Here is an 11,863-nt window from a genome sequence, read left to right on the forward strand (position 1 = left end):
CTTCCTGGCCGGGAGAGACACCAGCAAAACTCCCTTGGAGAGGATATGCCGGGGCCACCTGCCTGGTGGAGCGGGGGAAGGGCGGGTAACTAGCGGACAGAACAAAACCAAGATGAAAACCCACGTTCGATCGACCGTCTGGAGCCCTGGAGGTGGCTGCTCATAGAGGTGTCAGTAGCCACGTGGGGCTGTTTGAATTTCCACTAATTAAAGGAGATTTAAAAAAAAATGTTTTCTGTGGTTTCTTGGTCACACCACCCACAGCTCAGGTTTTCGAAGCCACATGTGGCTACCTCGGGGGACATCACGGAAAGCGGGTGGTCCAGCATGACACGAGAGCCGTGCTTCTGAGTGGAGAGGCCTGCCCGTTTTACAGACGGGAAGGCTGGGACCAGACCCAGTTCTCAGCCGCTGGAAACTTCAGCTCCTCCAGGCTCCATCCCATAGTAACCCCAGGGCGGCCTGGCAGAGTGAGCGTCGGTGCTGTCCTCTGCACCCCTGGGCAGACGAGGGCTTCAGGATAGCACTCGTGCCCCTGCGGGAGGTGGAGCCCCCCCGAGCCCGGCATGTTGAGTGGCCCTGTGGCTCCAGTCCTGCGTTGGGCTGGCCACCTCACTTCTCTGTGACTCAGTTTCCCTTCCAGGAGATGGAGACCGTGACAGCCTCACAGGGCTGCCACATGGTTTCTATAGGTTAATATCTGTAAAGTGCTCAAGACACAGCCTGGTGCGCAGCAGACGCCACGTCCACTCTCTGACATTTCAGAGACGGTGGTGGTCCGCGCAGAGGAACAGGCCCTGTGTTGTGTCCGAGTGACCACGGGTGCCGGGCTCCTCTCCCAGAGGCTGGGCTGGGACTCGACTGGACTCAAACCCCTACCTTAGCCGTGCTTTAGCGTTCACTTGACAAACGTTTACTGGCCTTGCTCTTGGGGGGCGCTAAGCTCATATGATATAAATCTGGAGCTCTGGGGGCCATGCAGGCCAGGGAAGGCTAATCTGAGAATAAAGTAAACCAGCAGAAAGGGAAGTCCAGAGAAAGTCTCCTGTTGATGTCTGAGAGCTGGATCCAGCTTTACCCGCAGCTAGCTTCTTTCCAGTTACATTCACCAAATAATTTTTTTGTCATTTGTAACTCAAAGACTAATGGGAGGCCTGCTCATCCAACCCCTTGGTCCTGAAGCCAGATCCTTTTCCGTAAAAACTCTGACAGATTCTGCTTGAATGCCACTCATGAGGGGGATCTCACTACCTTCCAAAGGATGGCCAGACTGTTTGCTGCTGGAGAAACCATGCTGCTGAGATGGAGCCCAGGGCAGTGGTCCAGCTTTCAGCCCTGCTGGCTACCTGTTGGGTGACCCTGAGCGAGAGACTTTCCCTCTCTGAGCCTCAGTTTGCCACCTGTGGAATGGGTTCCCTGGCAGTGCTCATCTGGAGGACATTGAGGACGCAGGGATAAAACGTGTGTGAAGCGCTGGGCCCATGCCACACCCGGCACAGAGCCTGGGGAGCTGGAGCCTCGTCCCCAAGGTGGATGAGGAAGCGCAGTTTCCACACACGTCTGAGAGGTCAGCTCACGGCCAGGAAGGGCTGGCACCAGGGGTCTGCGGGGAGCCCAGGAGCATCGCCACAGCCGTGACGCACATGGTTTGAATCCTTCCTGGCCACTGTGCACAGCCCGAGCTGGCGCTGTCCGTTGTCATAGTGATGGAGGCCCGCTGGAGTCCTGGGCTGTCAGTCACCTGGGCCTGTGCTGTGGGACGCGGGCATGAGTGGTTTGTGCGCCCGTGTGTGTGGGTGTGCCAGTGGAACACCTGTGCGCAAAGCTGCGCGAATCTACACGTGGAGACATGTGGGCAGCGTGTGTGCAGCGTGTGTCTCTGGCCTGAGGCCGGATGGGCGAGGGGTGGCCCAAGTGTCTGACTGCGGCCCTCGTGTGCACCCCTTCTGAGCCACAGCTTCCTCCTCTGTGGACACAGGAGGTTGTGAAAGGCAATCGCACCCGATATTTCACATAATCTTCACGTGAGTCCAGGGACGGCAAGCTTATTCATTCAACATGTCTTTATTGAGGGCTGACTGTGTGTCAGGCCCTGTGGACTCAGCGATCAAAGTCCCTTCCCTTGGGAATCTTCAGCCTGATGGGAGATGGACAGCACACAAGTCAGTCAATAAGGACAGTGCGTGATGGGTGGTCAGGGGGCAGGCCTGTGAGCAGAGGCCAGAGGAAGGAGGGACATGCAAGCAGAGGGACCAGCAAGTGCAAAGGCCCTGAGGTTCAGGTGCTGTGGGGCCGATGTGCTGGAGCGGTGTGGGCTCCACAGCGAGGGGCGTGTCAGGTCACCGGCGTTGATGGGAGGGAACGGAGGGACCAGGGCTGTCCACAGGGCCGGGCCGGCCGGGCCTTGGATGCCAGGCCTGGGGAAGGGGTTTAGTTAAGCCCGAGGAAGCCTGGACAGCTCTTCATCTTGGAAAGGCTCAGTGAGCCTGGGGACTGGTGTGGAAGATGCATAGGGGTCCCAAGTGGTGGGTGACAAAGCTGTCTGCTGCTGGCAGACAGCTCCCCTCTCCTCTTGCCCGGAGTGACTCTGCTCTGGCCCCTCTGCAAGCTCTGCTCGGCAAAACAAACCCAGAACCTTCACAACTCGTAAGAAGACAAACAACACAATCAAGGTGAGCAGAAGACCCGAGCAGACACTTCCCCACAGAAGAGGTACAGAGGGGCGGCGAGCGCAGGGGACGATGCCCACCACAGCCGCCAGGACAGGTACAAGGGAAAAACGGTAACACAAGCTCAGGGGAGGATCCGGGACACGGGACCGGGGGAGCGCTCACACGTGGCTGTGGGAATGAGAAATGCACAGCCACTTTGGAGAACAGTCCGGCAGTCTCTTATACGGTTAAATATACGCTTACCACACAATCTAGCCTTTCCACTCCTAGGTGTTTACCCGAGAGAAGTGAGAACATATGTCTGCACACATGCTTGTGGCGGTTTTATTCATAGTTGCCCCAAACTGAAAACAACCCAAATGTTCGTCAACGGAGGAGTGAATATGCAAACGCGACACATCCCTCCAGTGAAATATTATTCAGCAATGAAAAGGAATGTGCCGCGGGAGAGGCAGAGCCGTCAGTGAATCGCACACGCGTTTCGCTGCATGGAAGGAGCCGGATCGCGAGGCCGCAAACTGATTCTGTTTACGAGACGTTCTGGGAGCGTGGAAATGACAGGGACAGGAAATGGACCGGTGGCTGCCAGGGCCCGGGGGTGGGGGGAAGGTCAACCCAGGGGGCACCCAGGAACGTTCTGGGGTTGAGGTAAGTGTTCCACGTCGTGACAGTGGTGGTGGAGATTACACGGCTTTACATATTTGTCAAAACTCACAGAAGTGTACACTAAAAACCGGTCAGTTTAACTGCATGTCATTACGCTGTACTGATCCAGTCGCAAAGCCTGGGGCTCATGACTTCCCACCCTCCACTAGAGCCACGGAGGGACCTCCGGAGACACCACTCTCGGCCCTGTTCCGTTCGGCCGCCTGAGCCTTCATCTGGCTGTGAGAGCAGAACCAAACATTCTCAGTGAATGTCTGATTGACTGCTTTGGAAATGATTCCCTCCCCAGACTGAGGGCCCTTGTTTTCAACAGCTGAGGAACAGCCGCGCCGGAATGTCAGGGGGTGCGGAGGAGGTGGGCGTGCGTGTGTTGTGTGCAGGAGGCAGGGCTCCGTGTGGTCCCCCGTAGAACGTGACGTCTGTGACCACCACGGGCGCTCTGTTTCCCCTCCTGGCGCTAGACACGGTGGCATGACGCCCCCGCTCGCTTTGAAGTCAGGGTGGCAGGAGACTTGCTCCGGCCGATGAAATCGCGCTCCAGGAAGCAGCTTCAAGAGAGGGATTGCAGTTCTTCCCTTTCCCTTTGCCCGGACCTGCCCACCCTCACCAAGATAGAGCCTCGGCCGCCTGGGTGACTCTGACGTGCGATGTCTCCCTGCCCGTTGGGTCAGATGTGCAGCATGAGTGAGAAATCACTTCTTTCTTTTTCGTCCTTTCCGCCCTTCTCATCCTCTCGACAGTGTCTTTCACAGAGCAGAGGTTTTAAATTTTAATGAGGCCCAGCTCATCGATTCTTTCTCTGATGGATCACGACTTGGTGTTGTATCTAAAAAGTCATTGCTCAGCCTTTGTTCTTTTAAGGCTTAAAAGCCACTGAGATTTCGGGGCTGCTTGCTACAGCAGCGTAACCTCATGTGTCCTAACTAATGCAGCAATTAGAACAGAGCTGTCGCTTGGCCTGCAGAGTCAGGCTCCAGAGCAGACCGTCCAGCTCTGCTACAATCCAGACAGTGGGGAGCCGGGGACCCCCCGCCCCCTGCCAAAGCTGGGCCAGGATGCCGCCGCCACCACAGCAGCCCCCCAGCGTTGGATCCTGGAGCCAACACCCCACCCCCAGGCAGGGAGGAGCCCCTCCCTCCTCTCCTTCCCGGTCTGGGGATCAGCTCGTTGAACGGCCAGAGCAATTTCAAATCCAGAAGCTGGCCGCAGGGAATCGGGGACAGGGACTCAGCTTTCTGGCCTCACTGCCCAGGGGGGCGGAGAAGGAGGTGGGGATGGGTGCTGAGGGCCACTTGGCTGTGGCCCATAGTAGGGGTGGCAAGGGAGCACTGTTGCCAACAGAGGAGGCTAGGGGTGGCTGGTGGGAGGGGAGAGGGGCTGAATGGGCAGGTGGCAAAAGTATGAGGGCGCTTGGGGGGAGGGCAGGGTGAAGCTTGGCCCTGGAGAGGGCAGGAAGGTTGGGGAGGGGTGGGGTGGGGGGTCCAGAGACAGATTACTGTTTGATCCTGGCTGTGGTCCCGGAGAGCGTTCCCCCCAAAGTCATGTCCACCTAGCCCCACAGAATGTGACTTCCTTTGGAAACAGGGTCTTTGCAGATCTACTTAGGTAGAGATCTCAAGGTGAGATCATTGTGGATTTAGGGCGAGGCCTAAATCCAATGACAGGTGTCCTCATAAGGGGGAGTTGCTACACAGAGACACCTGGAAGGCTGAGGACCGTGGTCACCATCTTTCCCGGTCACGGCCAGGTCAGTGTCCCCGGGGAGCAGGGGTCACCTGCCTGATCGGCAGAATTGAGGGGAAACTGAGGAATTCTTCCAGAATACTGGCTTCCCAGGCCTGGGGACTCCTGTAAGGGGACGGAACCAAGTCCAAATTGAGGGTTAAGGGCTACGACACGGGCCCAGTGGTCCCAGAGACACCGTGTGGGATGCAGAGCCGGAAATATCCGCTCACTGGCCCTTTACAGGTTTGCCGACCCCTATGTGAGTGGCCGTCCACATGGGGCCTCCGGAAGGGAAAGGGGGCAGGGTGCCAGGCGTCAGCAGGCCGGCCCAGGAAGGACAGGTGCGTGGCTGCCCCGTGTCCCCGTCGGTGACACGCCTGGCCCTGGTCGTCTGCACTGAGGTGGGGAGGGGGCAGCATGGGACCCACCTGTCAGAGGCGCTCGGAGCTGGATGGGCCTGTCCAGGCAGGGACCTGGGGTGGCGGCCGTGTGGGGGAAGAGCCCCAGGAAGCCCCGTCAGGAGGAAGGAAAAGAGGAACCAGCGCCACAGTGTCGGTGGCCTGGGCGAGGCTGGGGTCCTGGGGCACCTGGGACCAACCTCCACCGGCGGCCCAAAGAGCAGTGCTGGTCATGCCCCCGCGGTCCACCAGGTGGCGCTGCTCCCCTGTCAATGACTCCCTCCTGCACCCTTTTTAAAAAATAAATTTATTTGTTCATTTGTTTATTTGTTTACTTATTTATGGCTGCGTTGGGTCTTCGTTGTTGCTGCGCTTGGGCTTACTCTAGTTTCGGCGAGCGGGGGCTACTCTTTGTTGCAGTGCGCGGGCTTCTCATGGCGGTGGCTTCTGTTGTTGCAGAGCGCGGGCTCTAGGCACGTGGGCTCAGTAGTTGTGGCTCGCGGGCTCTAGAGCGCAGGCTCAGTAGTTATGGCGCGTGGGTTTAGTTGCTCCGCCGCATGTGGGATCTTCCCAGGCCAGAGCTCGAGCCTGTGTCCCCTGCACTGGCAGGTGGATTCTTAACCACTGCACCACCAGGGAAGTCCCTTCCACATTTTCTAAAGGGCCAGAGACACCAGGGTTCCGCCTGCAGCCCCACTCAAATGACAGCCCTGCAGGGCCACCTCTTCCTTCACATCTGCTCCCGGCCTCCACCCCACAGGAAACCAGTCTTCTGGGAAAATCCATGGTCCCCTCCCCTCACGGCTTGCCTTCCCTACCTGTCTTGTTGATAAAATAGAGGATCCCGAATCCCTCAATGGCGGGGACTATGGGCTTCCCGGCCCGAAGTCCACGACAAGTGCAGGGGACTCGGTGTGGAGCCCCCGTTGGGAGGAGACCCGCAGAGGAAGAAGAGCTGGAAGCTGGGGAAGGGGAATCAGAGGCAGAGACAGTACCTGTTCCCGCTGGAACTCACGGACACAGACAACAGAAACGTATTCTCTCCAGCTCTGGGGGCCAGAAGCCTGAAACCAGTACTGCTGGGCCAAGATGCAGGTGTGGGCAAGGCTGCCTGCCCCCAGGCTCCAGGGGAGGGTCCCCTCCAGGAGACCTGCTCCGGCTTCGGCGCCTGACCCCCCCTTGGCCGTGGTGTCCGCCCCCCACCCCCAGTCTTCAAGGTCAGCATCTCACCCCCCTCCGCCCCACCTCCCTCCTATAAGGAAACAGGGGACAGTAGGCAGGGCCACGCCGACCCAGGACAACTGCCATCTCAAGATCCTCTACTTAGTCACACCTGGAAACCTCTATTTTTTATTTTTATTTATTCTTTTTGCCGTAAAAGGGAACATTCACAGGCTCCGGGGGTTAGGACGTGGACGTGTCTGGGGCGTGTTTCGGCTGCAGCAAGTGTCCAGGGTGGAGGTGCTGTCTCAGGTAGGGGATGTCGAAGCAGAGGCCTAAAGGCAGCGGGTGAGGGTGCCCAGCAGGCCCCAGCCTGGCCCGTGGTAGTCGCCCAGTTGGCCGGTTCACCATTCAATCAATAAATGAACAGCAGTCCGCCACTCCGTCCTGAGCACGTAAGCATGGCTGCAGCTCCACACTGAACCTGATGCAGGTCCCAGCGGCAGGGATGTGCAGCTGCTTGTATCTTCTGGCAAAGCTGAGCGTCAGAACGGGATCACCCACAGCTCGGGGCCCCTTCCCACCACTGCGGGCCCCCCGGTGCACCTGCCCGTGGAGGCCAGGGCGAGGATGGAGACCCGGCTGCAGGCTGGCTTCTGTCCTCTGAGTGGCACGGCACAGCCTCTCCCCCATCACTTGGTGCTGACCCCTCCCGGGCCAAGGGCTCGGTGGCTCCCTCAGGGCCTGCAGCCTGGACTCCCCGCAACCCCGATTCCCTGAGGCTTCACAGGACCCCCTGCTCCACGAGGTCACCTGCTCTCTGGACACTGGTGGGGTGGGCTTGGGGCTGTGCTGGGAGGTGACCGGCCCTGTGGCCGCGGGGCCAGGCCAGACTCTGACCGCTGTCTCCTGGCCCTTTCTCCCCACCGCCCACCCCCACCACGAGCCTGGTGCCGAAAGCAGCCAGGACCGGGCCTCAGGGGGTTTTGCACTTGAAATGCATTTCCTGCTGGCCTCCAACCTCGCCTGGAAGGTCCCGCCCTGGCACCTGGGATCACAGCTGACCCGCCATGGATTTCTGGAGTGTCCACTGAGTGCGTCCTGAGGGCCGGCTCTGCCCCAAGCACTTGGCATGGTTCCCCTCGTGCCCTCACATCTGTTCTACGAGGCCTGAGCTCACCTTCAAGGGGAAGAGTCTCGGCAACCAGCCCAGGAGAGTGGTCAGGAGGCGGCAGAGTCAGGAACTGGGCTGGGCCTGCCTGACCCCCCCAAAAACAGGCTTGTCCCCTGGGGCTCAGTGTCGGGGGCTGGGTTCACTCCCAGAGCTGCTGGCGTGGCCAGCACTCCCTCCCCGCCTCACCTTCCTCCCACTGCTCCTGGGGTGGGGTCACCTCCCACAGAAGTCACTGCTCTGGAGCCCTCGTCTTGGGGTCTGCTTCCGAGGGGACCCCAGCCTGAGACACTGCTGAGCCCCACGTGGGCCAGGCCAGTCACATACGTGGCCTCACTTACCCCTCCAGGGTCCTCCCTTACCCAAATACCCAGTAGACATCTGCCCTCGAGAGTCCATAGGGCCCCCAGCCTGACACCACGGTCCCCTCAGTGATGCTGCACCATCACAGCGGGCTGCTAGGTCCCCGCCCACCCCCAGGATGGGAGGGGCTGCTAGAGGCCGCCCCCAGGGCTGCAGCAGCAACAGGACGAACGCTTGGCATTGATCCGGGGACAGTGGTGGACACGGCCTGCAGGGCTCTCCTGCCCGGACAGCCTCCCGTCACGGCCAAGGGGGCTGACGGTGGTGGCGTGAGGACCACAGGGCGTGACCCTCTCGGCACCTCCGTGATGCTGTCCAGCCCTCCTGTCTTTGTGAGATTAACCAGGGGGGCTGCCCCCTTGCCTCCTGCAGCCCCGGCCCCCGAATCTCACCCAGGCCATCCCCAGGGGAAGCTGGGTGGGCAGTGAGGCAGGCAGGGGAGCACTGCCTCTGTCCGAGCGGGTCCCCCCACTGAGGGCTGCCTGCCTGGAAGCTGGACTTCTCTGAGTGATGGAAATCTGGCTGTTTATCATTCTTTCCATTTTCCTGCATTTTAGATATTTTTCTTACAAAGGAAGAACAAAAGAGTCAGTAAGACGTGCTGGCTTAGGATGGGCATTCGGAGGACTGCGCAGCCTGGCTGGGATTGTGTGCGGGTCGGTGTTCGTGTCTCCCACGTGTTCCAAGAATGAGTACAGGGATCATGACAAGGGCTACGGTTACCCAGCTCCTGAGGCTGGCCAGGGCCCCCCGCGCACACCCCATCCCTTCCAGCAGCTCCATCTCTAGTTCCCACTTTGCAGAGGAAGACAGAGGCTCAGAGAAGTCCCACAGCCAGCCCCAGTGGAGCTGGGATTCCAGCCCAAGTCTGGAGGGCAGGTTGTGTCTGCACAATTCCGGGGGGCGCTGTGCCCACTGCAGATTCCTGATGTGTGGGCACAGCCCGCGTGGCCCAGCGCGGCAGTCCCAAGGCCGAGCGAGGCGGGGCCTGCCTGGCCTGTGAGGAGTCAGGTCCTGCATGCACGAGGCGGGGAGTTGGTGGGGGGGTCCCACCGCCCAGGTGAACAGGGCGACGCAACACAGCTCCTCGGAGGCTGGCGTGGACCTCAGAGCTGACGTTTCCCTGGCCATTTTCCTTCTTAGGAGGAAAACACAGAATGTAGGGTGACTCCAGCAGCTGTGTTTAAATGCCAGAGTTCACTTGACCTTCAGAAGCAGAGAAAACTGTCTTGTTTCTCACAAACATTCCCATCTCTCAAGGAAACTCCTTTACTTCCAAACACAGCAGTTCCACACTGACCACGCCTGCCAGGCATCACTGTGCAAGCTGTGCACCGCCTAACCCTAGGGAGGATGTCAGTCATGTCCAGGTCTGCAAATGTACCCCTGTTGGGTTGCACAGTGCCCAACCTGTGCAACTGGGCATGGTGGCCCTGAGTCCCAGAAACATCTCCACTAGGTGCACAGGTGAGTGGGTCCCCTAAAGCTGTGAGTGGGCAGGTGTGCTTATACATCCCACAAAAAAGGATGTGGAGGTTGACAGCCCACCTTCCAGCGAGCATCTGTGCAGGTCCTCCTCCCAGCAAACAAATGTGTGTTTAAACATTTCTTTTGTTTCTTCAAGAAGGTCAACCCAGAGCTGGAGCTTGTCATACAGGGATGGTTTGGAGGCGTCAAAGGGAAGCTTATGAAGTGGGAGATAACAGCCTTCACAAAGCCCAGCGATGGGTGGGAACAAGAAGCTCAGGGCTCATAAACCAGCCACTGGGAGTTGTGCTCACGCTTCCCCTGGACCGTCTTATCACAATAACCCCATGAGAATGGAGGTATTATCACCATTTAAGAGATGAAGAAACTGAGGTTTAAAGGGATTCGCTCCAGTCATGTAGCTCAAGGGCTTATCTCCTGCCAGGCCTTTTCTGAGAGCTTTACTTGTGTTAATATAGGGAGTCTCCCCAATGAGCCTATGAGGTAGGTACTGCTATCATTTCCATTTTATAGATGAGGAAACTGAGGTGCAAGGGTTTCACATACAGCCAGGGAACCACAAGCTGGGAGAACACAGAGCTCACATCATAACCCCTGACAGCTCCGGTGTCCCTGTCTGTGGATGGGGGAGATGACAGAACTTCTTTGGGCTGGCTGGAGGCTCCAATGAGACCCTAATGCCTGGACGAGCCCCATTCAGTACCTGGCACACAGTAGGCGCCTGGTCCGAGTTCGCTGTTGTCACCCTGTTCTCAGTCCCGGACTCCTCCCTCTGTTTCCCACATTTGGCTGAACGTTGTCTGCCTGGGAGCACATCCTCCTGCCTCCGGCTATTTTTAGTTCCATTTCCTTGGAATTCTGGATTCTACCTGTGAGCCCAGTGGTTATTTGCAGCCACGGTGGAGCGCTGTGACAGTCCCTCAGATTGGAGTAACTGAGAATGCTGTGTTTATTCTGCAGAATCCACTGATTCGGCCCCCGCCTTCACTGGGGGAATGACTCACGGACTTTCCTTCCATCTCCTGGGGACGGAGTCCAGCTTTGCCGCGTGACTGGGATAGTCTCTGCTGGGAGAGGCCATCTGTACAGGCTGTAGAGGGCACACCAAAGGCTTCCTGGGAAGAGGCACCAGGACAGAGCTGCGAACGGACGTGGGAGGGTCCCGCGGATTTATCCCCACAGAGCCTCAGGCCTTCGGAAGACCAGGCATGCAAGCCCTCTGGATCCTAGGAGAAGAGGACATCGTTGGCCTCTTTCCTAACACCTATTCCTTCTGTGCTTACAAAACTTCCATTAGTTTTTGATACGGTGTTCTAAGCCAGTCATGGTCATTTTGTTACCAAATTTTCCAGTGTCTCATGCTGGTTGTGTGACCCAGTTCTGGCCGATCAGTCCTAAAGTGGAAGTCTGCTGCGGGGCATTTCTGGGAAAGCTTTCGCTCACTTGATGAAAAGAGACAGGTGCAGCTACTGGGGCCCTTGACCTTTCCCCTACCTTTGGCTTGTCTGGAAGCCAAGTGTGATGACTAGAGCTATGGCAGCCATCTTGTGACTACGAGGCCAAAGCATAAGCCTGAGAGGTCAGTTATATTAGGGATGGTGGAGTCAGGGTCCCTGGTGCTAGCAACTGCCTGCCTCTAGTTGTGTTTTGTGGAAAAACGAACCTCCTATCAATTTGTTTAAGCACCTGTTGGTTGGATTTTGGTGTTCTGCAGGTAAATGTGTTCCTAACTGATACGGACATGAAGGCAGGGTGGGCAGCTGTGAGGGCCATCCCTGCTCAGAGGTCCACAAACAGCTCCTGGGACTGCCCTGTGCTGGGGCCTCTGCTGGTCCTTGGTGACATCCGGTGAATCAGGCCCAGACCTTCCCCTCAGGGGGTCACAGTCCACCAAAAGACACGACAGACAAATTGTGTAACTGATAAGAACTGTTGCCAGCGCTCAGGGCGCAGGAAAGCCCTTTTCTTCTGAAAATCAGATTGGACCCTGCTTTCGCGCCCATGCGCCAGGGTTGGAAAAACGGCACAAGACTGTGATGAGGGAGGTGGGGCTGCTCATGGTCAACACGGGGTACCGCGGGGGGGTCTTCAGCTGGAAAAGCCCAGGGACCTGGCCTTGCACGCCAGACACCCCCGCGAACCCAGGAACGTCGGGGTCCGAGTCTGGGCCTGGTTTACACCCAGCGTCTCAGGGGCTCCCTACGCGCGGGCCGGGACCG

Source organism: Neophocaena asiaeorientalis, unplaced genomic scaffold, assembly GCF_003031525.2.
Source record: "Neophocaena asiaeorientalis asiaeorientalis breed wild unplaced genomic scaffold, Neophocaena_asiaeorientalis_V1.1 scaffold540, whole genome shotgun sequence".
Taxonomy (NCBI): Eukaryota; Metazoa; Chordata; class Mammalia; order Artiodactyla; family Phocoenidae; genus Neophocaena; species Neophocaena asiaeorientalis.